Source organism: Pleurodeles waltl, chromosome 10 (genome assembly GCF_031143425.1).
Source record: "Pleurodeles waltl isolate 20211129_DDA chromosome 10, aPleWal1.hap1.20221129, whole genome shotgun sequence".
Taxonomy (NCBI): domain Eukaryota; kingdom Metazoa; phylum Chordata; class Amphibia; order Caudata; family Salamandridae; genus Pleurodeles; species Pleurodeles waltl.
The window spans coordinates 1046387778-1046400592 of record NC_090449.1 but is presented as its reverse complement, the minus strand read 5'-3'; positions in this window follow the sequence as shown (position 1 = coordinate 1046400592).

Here is a 12815-nt window from a genome sequence, read left to right as displayed (position 1 = left end):
GGATGTTAACTCCAAATTGTCTTTTTGAGGAGATTTAGCTGCTTCTCGCTGAGAGAATCTTCTCCAGCCACAGTCGATCGCGCTTACTCACACTCGCCTACGAAAAAAAAGAAGTGTCGGAAATCGGTGGCAAGGGCCTAAAGCCAGGCTATCAGCTGCAAAATCTCGTGGGTGGCTACAAAATCTAATTTTCGCCTGTGAGTGTCCAGGAAGCCTCTTGTCACGCTTCCAGCGCGCTCAATGACATCAGGAGTGTGCAAACTGAAAAAAAACTCCAGTACGTTGTTGAGTTTGGCATTCTCCGCAGAACATGGAGTTGCTGAATTCTGCAAACGGAGGAGAGTTTTACGGCCAGGCCTAATTTTAGACAAAACTGCCTATACCATCGAGTGAGACCACAGAGAATCCAGAATAGGGTCTATTTTATTCTCTTTTCCCAAGTTCCAAATCATTGTAATTTGTTGAGTATATTACACATGAAATCTAAATTTTGGAATACACCTGCTCAGTGAGACTGAGGCTGTTCTGAAAAAACAGCCACATCCCTTCTAGCAGCCCAACACTGACTGACACACGGTATTTTCCAAAATGTGCCCTGACAAGAACATGTTTCATAGTGAGGTCAAAATGTTAAAAGAGAAACAGAAGGGCGAAGTGTTGGTATTTAATAATAAAAGGTAGAACGAGAAACCCTGATTTCAGAATGGCCACATTGACTTACTGCTTGTCATTTTGTGCCAGATGTTGCAGCATTTTGTACTTTGCTATCATGACGCAAATCAACAAAGCAACAATGCACCAACCATGCATTAATAGCTGACAGCTGGCAACTGAGAGATTCCCGGCTCTTGAACACCCTTTGGCCATCACTGTGCCAACCCACTGCATAAAACTCAGGGGGTCATTCTGACCCTGGCGGTCATTGACCGCCAGGGTCAACAACCGTGGGAGCACCGCCAACAGGCTGGCGGTGCTCCCAAGGGCATTCTGACCGCGGCGGTATGGCCGCGGTCAGAAACGGAAAACCGGCGGTTTCCCGCCGGTTTTCCGCTGCCCTGAGGAATCCTCCATGGGGATTCCGACCCCCTCACCGCCATCCTGTTCCTGGCGGTTTTGACCGCCAGGAACAGGATGGCGGTGAGGGGTGTCGTGGGGCCCCCCAGTAAGAGGGCCCCAAAAAGATTTTCAGTGTCTGCCATGCAGACACTGAAAATCGCGACGGGTGCAACTGCACCCGTCGCACCCTTCCCACTCCGCCGGCTCCATTCGGAGCTGGCTTCCTCGTGGGAAGGGGTTTCCCGCTGGGCTGGCGGGCGGCCTTCTGACGGTCGCCCGCCAGCCCAGCGGGAAACACAGAATAACCGCGGCGGTCTTCTGACCGCGTAGCGGTATTCTGTTGGGGGAACTTTGGCGGGCGGCCTCCGCCGCCCGCCAAAGTTGTAATCACCCCCTCAATGTGCAAATAAAAATGTAACTCTTGAATTTTTATTTTTAACTGAGATGCTTGAGCAGTGCATAGCAAGTGACGAAAACCACAGCATAAGCCTCTTCAGAAACGTTTGACTGACTATAGGAAAGCCTCCCACGTTTAAAGGGATGACTATCCATGGAATGTGCAGGGAACTCCCCAGCATTGGGGAGGAGTCAGGGAAGAGGTTTCTTCATGGTGACTACATGTTCCTCGTGGAGAAACAAACTGCGCAGACACAGAGCTAATTTTGCATGCACAAAGGTAATTTATGTGCACTGACACAACTGGGATGGCTGAAACCCAAGATAAATGGGGAATAACAGAAGTTGTTTATGATTGTGGATGAAACGCAGCAGCTCTTGCACCTTTCCAGGAGTACTTTTGGAAATCTTCACAAAACCAAAAGATTGCAAATTTCCACTCAAGCATAATTGTAAACCTCGAAGTGTAGATTTCTGAATGTCTTTTTGGGCTCAATTCACAAAGGTTTCCCTGCAAGTATTTACAACTTATTCCTACTTTAGATGTGAGTTGCACCTTAATACACAGGCCTCCCAGACAAAGCATTTGCGGTCAGGAGTGTCTACCAATATGATTTGCTTGCTGATGGAAAGCATGAGTAAGCAAATCTTAATCATGGAAATTCATGAATAAACCATTAAGCCCGGAGGAAGGCACACCTTTTGAGGCATACCTCACACCTAGTGTGGAGTAAAATACACCTGCTCTGAGAAAAAGCTTTTTCTACAACCGATGATACCGTTGAGGTACCAGAAACAATTTTTAGGTTGAGCGCACAAGCGCTCTAGCCTGTTGTAATCTATCTGTGGGCTTTTAACCACGCCCACTGCACGTCCATCACTTTCACTCGTTCATGGGCTTGCCTTTCAAAAATCCTTTGTTATCATTGGCAAATGCTTTACGTTTGTCCCTCCTTGGGGCAGTTTTGTTACCGCCCTGGCCATCGACCCTGTTACATGGATAATTGCACTTTTGCCGATAGCTTTGACTGCAAGCAAACTTCTTTTTCCTTTTGTGTCTCTCCTTCACGCTCACGCTCCAGGCAGCCATGACGCTTTGAATCGGCTTGCTTATGTCAACTGTTTTACTTTTCATTTTCAATTTATGTGGCAAGGAAAGTCCATTTGGGAATTCACAACGCTAATAGCACTAACTCGAGCAAACGCGAGACCCATTGCATTTCAAATGCTTGTTTTTAGGGTCGAGCCTGCGTTGCATGCGCTCGCGCATGCGTATCGCAGCGAGACGCTTTTGTATTTAGAAAAGGGCTCGGAGCCCTGTCAACTTCACGTCAGTGTTTTTTATTGGTTCGTGGGCTTGCATAATAAAATCTGCTTGCTTTCATTAGTCGAAGGCACGCATACGTCATGCCTTTTCCGTGGCTAGCCCTCCTCGAGCGCAGCAACCAAGTACAGAAAACATGCGAGGCTCGCTGTTTTCCATCGGGCTCGTGGACTTCTTTTTCTCTAATTTACGAGCGCGATCTCGCTTGGCAGAAGTCGAGCGCTTTACATAGTTAATTTCACTTTTTCGGGTTGTGTACATAAATGCACTTTTACCCGATAGGTGAAAAGTCGGGTTAGGAGTTTACAACGCGATCAGCTCTAACATGAGCAAACACGAGACCCGCTGCATTGTAAATGCTTGTTCTGGTTGCTGACACCATCTCTGCTTCTGAGCGCGCATTGCCCTTTTCCTCCAGGTGCACTTCTGTGGGACTCCTCCTGTGCCATGCTCGTAGAGCTTTCCTTCCTCCCCATTGGCTCCTTTCATTTGTCTGCTATCCGGTGTGGCTCGCTCCTCATTGGTAGTCTGTGGGCATCGGGTTCCTCTGCTGTTGTTGCATTGGCTGTACTGCAGAGAGCGCCCATGTGCTTCTACGTCACTTCCTGTCCAAGGATTATTGTCTAGGAGGTTACCAGTGAGCCTCAGTACGGCACTTGTTTGTGATTTTCTTAACATGACAAACAAAGGAGAGAGAAAAGACTCCTGGGTTAAGCACCATCTATGTTAGAGTCCCACAAACGCAACATTCAAGCCACACACATGTTTGAAACGCTAGACTTTTGGAAAGATTCAAAACGATGTAAAATCTTTCTAATGCTTCTTTCGGTTGGATTAAGGCTGAACTGTGAAAACAATTGGTTTGTGTGGAAGTTTCTTCGGCATTTGCACCTGGCCAGGTACACAGAGTAAGAGCTCGCCTGCAAGTGAAAAATCTCATCATACATATAAAGAATTCTCAGCGGAAACAGGAGAAAATGTGCTAATTTGCCAAGATGAATTGACAAAATATGAAAGTGCTATTACTAACAGTTCCCAGATAGTCATTTCATGCAGCGAACTCCAGAGAAACTCTTCTGGCCCGGCTTTTATTAGCGCTGTTGCTAGTAACAACCTCACCCAACATAAAAACAGTTGTCTGGCCCTTCGCAGAGGGGTCAGACAGCTTCATGACAGCATTTCATTTTAAATGGATAAAGCAGTTTCCTTTATGCTGATTGCAGTAACCGCAAGAGGACCCAGGAGCTAACTTGGAGCAGATGATGCTGTTGGGAAGGGAGACGAGAAGGCCTGCCAGGGGCACCGAGAAGCAACATCCAACAATGAGGATTTCTGGGAATCGGTCAGGTCAGGTGTGGCATGGACTGGACAGGTCTCGAAGGTGGGCCTTCAGGAGATCAGATCCCCACTCGGGGTCATGGTTAGCTTGCACAGGTCATGCAGCAGGACTCTTAGAAGGCCAGTCCTCCCAGACAAGGCTGTACTGTAGACATAAGGTCAGTGCTTAATTTGTAAAAATAGAAGTGCCCGGCCCTCGTCAGGAGGCCACTGTAGCGTGCACCACCCATTGCTCCTGCTGACGCTGGCAATGACACTTACCAACACAACTACTAACCATCACACTCCTGCAAGTGCGACAACTCAGACTATTCCAGGCCCCCAAAGCTATGAGAATGGCTTGTGCAGCTGGTGTTACTCATTATTAATACATAGAGAATTATTAAACAACTTTTTGTGCTCATTCCAAAATTGGACATTGTGGAAACTGTCCTTAGTGCTTGTGCTGTCAATTAAGTGCCAGTGTTGAGCACTGGAAACCACTGGCTCAAATGAAGCACTGTGTAACGTGAAAATACCTTGTAAAGAGATCAGACTCAACTATGGTCTGGTTGGTCTGGAGAGGTGATGCAGTGCGGGCTTTAGGAGCTCAATTCGTCTCAGGACTACGGTAGGCTGGAAAGATCATGCAGGGTGGCCCAGGATTCTCCCTGCACCCATGACCAGGGTGGTCTGCAGAAGTAATGCAGCAGGGTTTTTAGAAGATAGGTCCACCAGGTCAGGCTGGTCCAGAAATGTAACACGGCAGGATGATTAGGAGATTGGTCATTCCCAGGTCATTGGTGGACTGAGAAACACACGGAGCAGAGTCCTAGGGAGCTCACTTCACCCAGGTAGATGGAGACCTGGAGAGATCATGCTTTGGGTAGGGGTGTAACTAGGTCAGTACTATTGGGGGGCTGATCTTCACATTTTCCAACAATCAGGCTGGCACATAAGGTTAAAATATATTATAGAACATGCGGAGTGCATGAGGTGGGCTTAGGGGCAGTGGAAAGGAAGAGGAATGCGTATTGGTAGGGGCACTAAGTGAGGAAATGCAGTATTTTGTAAAGTAACCAACCTTTTCAAGGACCTTCAAAACATAGGGAAAGAGAGTCTGTGCTTTTTTGTCTGGTGTACGTAAAAATTCCTTGTGAAATCTGACAGACACCTTACTATACCTGACTGAGAGCACCTGCACCCGACTATTTATCAGAATATACATTTATAAGGGGGTGTAACACCCCAAACAGCCTACCTGAGGCTAAGCCCTGGCAGTAGGGTCTTCAGGAAACACTTTATCCTTGAAGTCTCAAGTCTCCAGTCGGAGGTCTGGCGTGACCATGCGGGTGGCCCTTCGGAAAATCACATCTCCATTTGAGACCAGGCCAGTCTGGAGAGGTCATTTGGGAGATGAGTTCTAGGAGATGGCTCTCAGGAGCTCAATGCACTTAGGTCAAGGTACGCATGACAAAGTTATGTATAAAGGAATATAGTACATCAGTTTCTCCCTGGTCAATTGTGGTCTGAAGATGCCATGCAGAATGGGCCTGAGGAGGTCACTCTGTCCAGGTAGAGGGCAGCCTGGAGGGAGAAAATCAAATCTTCATCCCAGATCAGGCTGGTCCAGAGGGGTCATGCAGGAGGGAGTTTAGGAGCTGCGTCCTGTGCATGTTAAAAGTAGACAGGAGAGGTCATGCAGTTGGGTCCTCAGAGCCCACTGCACTACCCAAGGTAGGCATGGAGGGGCCATGATTTAGAGATGGAGCTCAGGTCTCCCCGGGTCAATGGTGGCCTGGAGACATCATGCAGTAAGGTCTTCAGGAGGTTGCTCTGCCCAGGCAGGCACAGAGGAGGTCCAGAGTAGACTTCAGTAGCTCAGTCCTCCATCTCTGGACGGAACTGCTCTGGAAAGTTCATGGCGCGGACCCTTCCCAAGCTGAATCAAGAGATGTATAGAGCGGTGATTTCACTGCTCTTCCCGTCTGTGGTGGTGCCTTGGTGACACATAAGCAACAGTCAGAGGCTGACTCTCGACCTCTAGTGCATTTGGTTGGTTGAGTATGGCTCATACATTAAGAGCAAGACCACTGGAATTATGCAATTGTGCGGCCACTGCAATTTTTGCCACATAATCCATCATCTGCCTCATAATCTGCAGTTTTTAACAAGAAAATAGTTTCTAGCTCAAACGGTTCAAAAGCTACAAAAAATGCAGCAATGAGTGTTGCCGCACAATGGAAGGCCCTTTAGCAAAGGTGGACTGGTCAACTTTCTGATGCTTATTGCTATGTTCAGGTGTTAAACTGGCACTAATGAAGTGCAGCCAATGTCCAGACAGTTCCCAAGTAAACAAATGATGAAGAAACGAAGTCATACTATTAAAAAATGTGCTGCACTATGCCGCATAATCTGCCTTTTCTTGCCGCATAATTACTCCTCTGCTGCATGATTTGACTCTCTCCTGCTGCATAATTCCAGTGGCCCTGATTAAGAGGCAGGGCACGAGGCAAGAGTCCACAACTGCACTGTGTAGCAGGTGCTTGGCTCCAAGAAAACAGCTGTTCCTTTTCAGTTTTAGCTGCCAATGTAACTAAAGTTCTATGTTGCTGTGTACAACCCAGTGCCACACGCCCTCTACACCAATGGTCTTCATACTTTTAAATAATGTCCTCACTCCCGTGTACAACAATTGTTTTGGTCTCCTCAAAACGACAAATATTTTCTTACAAATATTTTATAACACCTTTAAAAATGTTATGAGAATTGAGGGAACTCACAAATATAGACAAAGCTAATTTGCTGGAGTGCTGTACATGTTATCACACTAGACCACTGTCGGGTCACAGCAAGAAACTCAAACATTCCAAGTGAGATTGTGGGGCAGAGGAATATATTTTAAAAAATTGCCCACAATCGACGTTTTCTTAAAATAGATCCCAAATGTGGAACTGAAAAATGCTGCAAGCATATGAGCCAAAATGTGTGATGGGCTTTAAAGGATGTAAAGAAAATGTTGACAAAAAATGATGTTCATTCTTGCCTTTTATGTTTTCACGTTATCCTACCCAGCTTGCAACTGTCGAACGGTTCCAGCCAGTCCTGTCTAAGATGCAAAAATTACTGCAGTTTTTGAGCTTATCCTTTCAATGTCAAATATGGAACTACAGGTCCCAAAATGCAATGTTTTGTTGACAAAACAAGAACTGGCTGAAGCACAAGGAAAAGGGACAACTGAGCATATTTAACAATTGCAGCACTGCACTTGTGTTTAGTTATCTCTTTCAGAATTGCAATGAAATACATTATTGCCCTATGCTATCGGTAGACCGTTGCCCTAAAAACTCAACTTCGGAAATAAATTAACAAGACGTACCGATCACAGAACACAGCAAGGAAAGTTCCCTAAAAGTGCTGATTCACTGTACTCTATTTATAGATTCCAGCCCAAGGGCGCCACCTAGTGTTTATTTAAGATATTTTGAAGGAGGTATTTTTCTCCGCTGATTCGACTCAGAAGCAGCGTCTCGCTCGCCTCATTTGCTCTACGAATCGATTGACTTTGTCCTCTTTGCCCCACAGCGAGACCCCCCGCCCTTCACGGGGGATGGAGGAGTTGGGGGTGGGGGGGCGGCAAGGGAACGGATCCCTGACGCTAACGTCCCTACAGGGATACCGAGAAGGCAGCTGGCTTTAAATAAGCCGCAGGGGCCGCCTTGACCGCATGGACGTCATTTAGGGGTCTCCAGGGGTCGCAGCTGTGACCCTTGGCTTGCCCCTTGCGACCCCTGTCACTGCGTTTGCGACCCGTGGCATCAGAGGTTGCAAATTCAGTGCCAGGAACAGCTCGTGCTTATGCGCGTCAGTTGCTGCACTCTATTTGTTTACTGTCAATTTTTGTATGATACTAATAGTGAATAATGATATATTATTCACTATGAGTGTAATAAAAATGGGGTACAATTAGCTGGACTCTGCCTTTCCATGGCAGCTGGGCTAAGTAAACAATGTTTTTAAATGGATATTGTGTGCATGCTTGGGGTTGAGTGTGTTTATGTGAGAGAGAGTGTGTAAGTGTGAATTTGTGTGTAAATGTGTGCATGAATGATAGTGGAGGTCAAAGGTCATGTAATGTCGCTTCTGCTACCCCTGGTATTTCGGTGACTTGACGTCCATGCTTGACCGGCAGGTTTTCAGCGTGATCATGTGTGACATCTCGAGGGTTTTGGAATGTGTAATATTTCTATACCTCACGTGTGACATCTATGACTATGCACGACATATCTTTCGTAGAGATAAGCAGAGCCATCCGTGTAATTAGATGCATTACACAAACGAGCTAGTTTTGTGCACAGTAAAAGCGTTGAAAAAACTTTAAAACAAATATGACTCTTCACGTGGTAAGGCAATGACACAAACCTACCTCTCCTTACTAACATGACATGAAGTGTTAGCAGGGCCCTTGCAGGATGGGAGGAGGTGCTGACCTGAGCAGAGGGAGGAATGTAACGCTTTGTAGCTGAACGGGGAGCATTGCATAGCGTACTGGAGGAGTTTAGCTGCCATAGTTCAAAGCAGAGAGAAGGCTCGCACAGAAAGCGGGGGCAACCTCCATCAACGCATTCTGTACAGCGCCTGTGCAAAGAATGAGTTCTGTACAGAGGGAACTCAGGCGTCTAATCAACTGGTCGAAGCTGGAGCAGGCCAGATTCAGGGCAGACTTAAATGTGGCGATGGGGGGCACTTCGAGAATAGAGAAGATTCCCAGTCCTACTGCACGACTTTGCACTTGCAGGTGCAAGGGGTGCGTGGAGTTAACCTTTGTAGTAGTTCATTCATTAGTCAAGGCTTCATCTAGGAATCTGGGGCACTGGCCTCTCAAGACTTCCATGAGTGAATTAGTTTGAATGCTGGGATAAGCTGGGCAGAAAGTCGAGCTGGTGAGTGGGGTCACAGCTTCTGCAATCAGGACCTCTCCTAGTGCAACCTTCACCGTAGATAATTATGACAGATGGCCTTGGTATGGGGTGGGAGGCAGTGCTTAATTTGTAAATAAAAACATGCTGGTGCCCAAAACCCTTCTCTTAAACACGCGGCTGCTGCAATTAAATGTGCAAGCATGGAATGCTGTGGCAGCGTAATCGTGAAGCCATCTCGGGCCTCTTCAATCCATTTACAGCCACTCCCTGCCCTTTTAGCTCACTTTTGCAGCTTTCAGCTTTTTACTTTTGTGACACTTTTTCGTTTTTCTCTTCCTCCTTCTTTCCCATATGTGTCTTTTGCTCGCAGCAAATGCTTGAGGCCGAAGAATAGGCGCCGGCCCTCAAAAATAAGTGCCGGTGGTCAGCACCGGAAACAATAAGCACAAATTAAGCACTGGTGGGAGGCAGTCCTGGGCTTGAAGGCTCTACGGGATTGTCAGTTTCACAAGAAGGTAAGGCATACATTGAACTGGAGACTGCCGGGAGGGCTCTGGGGGTGCTTGTTGCCCTGGAGGGGGATGCAGCAGTGGAAATCAGACAAGGCAATGTTACCACTGTGTCATACAACAACAGACCAGGGTGGGTTCACTCAAGGAGTTAGTCAGACATTGCAGTCAAGATCTTCCTGTGGGGTGAACAACATGCGATGTCACTCAGAGCTACTAACACCAAGGGGATGCACAATGTTACAGCAGTCAACAAGCTCAGGTGAGTGTGACACCATCCCAGGATTATTGTCTGAGCACTGTGGTGCTGAGGCCATTTTGCAAGAAACTGGATACTGGTAACACATCTGCTTTCAATTCAGGGGAATATTTGAACTCCTTTATTTTGTTCTCCTTTCCAGGAGGAAGGGGTTTGTGACATAGATGCCCTGACTCAAACCCCAGCTGACATCAACAAATGAAAGAACAGTCCAGAACACCTGTTGACAGTGATGAAGGGACGAGCATGTTTTTCCCTCTACCCTTGTCCCTTTCAGCCATCCTTCCCTGGATTCCCTCGCTGGCTGTCACTGACCCTTATCTTGCAGACAGCTGAGGTCACCCAGTTGATGAGGAGGTGGCTGCTACCAACAACATTAAAGTCTGACACTCCCCTTGTTTAGCATACAACAAAGTAAATTTACCCACAACAACCTGTATATGTACTGCATTGACACCAGCACAGAGAAGATTGTCAAACACAGCCCATAAACACTGTCAGTATAGGGTGTCCCTCATTAGAATCTCTCACATAAACCTCACATTTTATTGAATTAATTCCGCCTCTTGCAGGTCACCGAGAAAGGGCCGCAGCATTGTATACTCATACTTCAAATGCTTCTCCCCTACATGCTTTCGATAAACTACAACAGCTTAACTTTAAGTCAGTTTTCCAGGATTACAAACCGAGGCTGATCTCGCCCCACAAAGAAAGGCTCGTCCAGTGGATGCTTGCAAAACCATGTTCCTACACTCACAACATTTCTTCCAGCACCATTCTGCTGAACAGTCCATCGGCACACAACTAACACGTCCTTTTTTACTCTGTTGGTTCATTCAATGAGACTATTTACTGTGGGTTATATGAGGCTATGAACCGGTTGACTCATTCATGTAAAAATCCCTTAATTTGCAACAAGGGCAACTGAACCCTTTGATATGAGCCATCATTTCCAATAGCAAACTATCACACTTAAACATAAAGTACAGAAATTCAAATAGCAATCCGAGTTACAAGCCCGAGTAACTTCCTGTCATATGGAAGGTAATCAATCAACATGAAACAAAAATCTATGTCAAAAGCTAGATAAAATCCTGTGATGTCTAAAGATGACACCAATCGCACACCTTGTCTGGGAACTCAAAAGGAATCAATAGTGAGGTCTCACCAAGATCTTTGTACTCTTTGACCACAGCATGAATCTCTCGATCCATCTTTGTATAGGTCTTGCATATTGTCTTGGAAACTGTGTTTACTAAATGAGACGAATGAGCCAATACTACTGAATTAGGTCTCAAACCACAGGACCCAATAACATTTAACTTCACATTAGACCTTTAATACCCACACTCAACTCTTTGGCCAATACTCTGTAACCCTCTTAATGTTAGAAAGTCTCTGACCTCCACAGCTCCTTAACCTCTGTCTCTCTCTTCTATTCTTTTCTGACAGCAGCACCAATCAAATCTTGAATCAGGACTACCAAAACCTCCCTTCACAAAGGAAACATTCTGGCGACATAGACTGCATAGTCACGGTTAGGTCTCATTTTCCATTGAAGGATTTGTTTTGCGTGCTAATAACTTTGGTGTGGGATGGAAAACCTACATGAAGTTTATCAATCAAACAGCACAAGTGGCTACGTTTTGGGATGTCGTGATTCATAGAGCGCTACCCGAGGAATGGGTAAGGACATTTAAGAGAAAAGGGTCAAAAAGTTGCTTTTTCCCATTGTAACTCTCATAAGAATGTTTGCTGTCTATTACTGCAAAACCACTGGGCAGAATTACACCAAACTTGACATGAAACCAGAACTATGCCCAAATTATGGCCTTTTGGTTACTTGATGAAAGCCTGTTCAGGTGTTTTTTTAAGATGTATATGTTACAAAAAAGTGTTGGGCAGGCTTTGAATGGTTAACCAAATCCATAATTTGTGGATGTTCCAAGGAACTAGATCCACAGAGTATTCAAAAATGATTCATTGCTGTACAATTGGGAAAATAAACAAATCTAATTGGATGTAGGGACATTTATTCTTCTTTCAAGACAGCATCCACATTCCTCGGAGGATTCATGAATCAAAATGATCTAACTGGCTGGAAGCAGCTGAAAGTCTTTTTTTATGGTGACCTTTACGGGATTAGAGGCAGAAACCATGCTAGGGAGTGTCTTAAGAGCAAAAAAAGACAGCAGGGGCAAGTGCTGACCCTGAGGATGCTGCTGTAAGGGCCAAAAGAGCAAACCTAGCGTCCAATAATGAAAAAGCCCTCACTTTTCAAGTGGAAGTTACCGACCCACCTGCAGATATACAGATCCCCTCGGTGGACGTTGTGTACTGAATTCATTAATTCAAATTCAGGTTCTTTGAATCTGCAAGCATGTACGGGGATCCTCATTTTTTTTTTAAAAGTGCAATTTGTAAAACTTTTTTTTCTGGCTGCAGATTTGAGAATGCATAAAAATGCAGAGCACATGACCATATGCAAGGTCCTGGGATCAGTGCCTCTGTGCGAGGCCTATGGTCAGGCCCTGCACCCATAGACCTCTGTACATGACCTAAGGTCTGTAGCAACTAGTCTGGGTGGGATGGAGGGTGGGGCAGGGTGTGACGTGGCAAACAACTGCCATGCATGATGACACGCTTTGCACAGTGTGGGTTCAATTGCATGCAAATTGGGCACAGTACCAGTCACGGCTCGTGGCGCGTGGAAGGGGTGGGACGATGAATGAGGGCGAGGTAGGGGGGAATAAACCTTAAATTATTATTTTTTTAAAATAATAATTACCTGCATGTCCCTGCTCCTCTGTCTCCTCTGCTTCAGGCAGGCACAGACTCCCAGCCTGCCCTGCGGCCAATCCTGACACTGCTCAGAGCAGCGTCAGGATTGGCTGGGAGTGCCCAGCCAGGGCGCTCCCAGGCAGGCTGGGAGCTTGTGACTGCAACACAGTGCCGAGCTAGAGAGAGCCTACTGCGCATGTGTGTTTGGCTAGCCTGAGACAGCCGGCCAAACATACATGCGCACTGAGGGG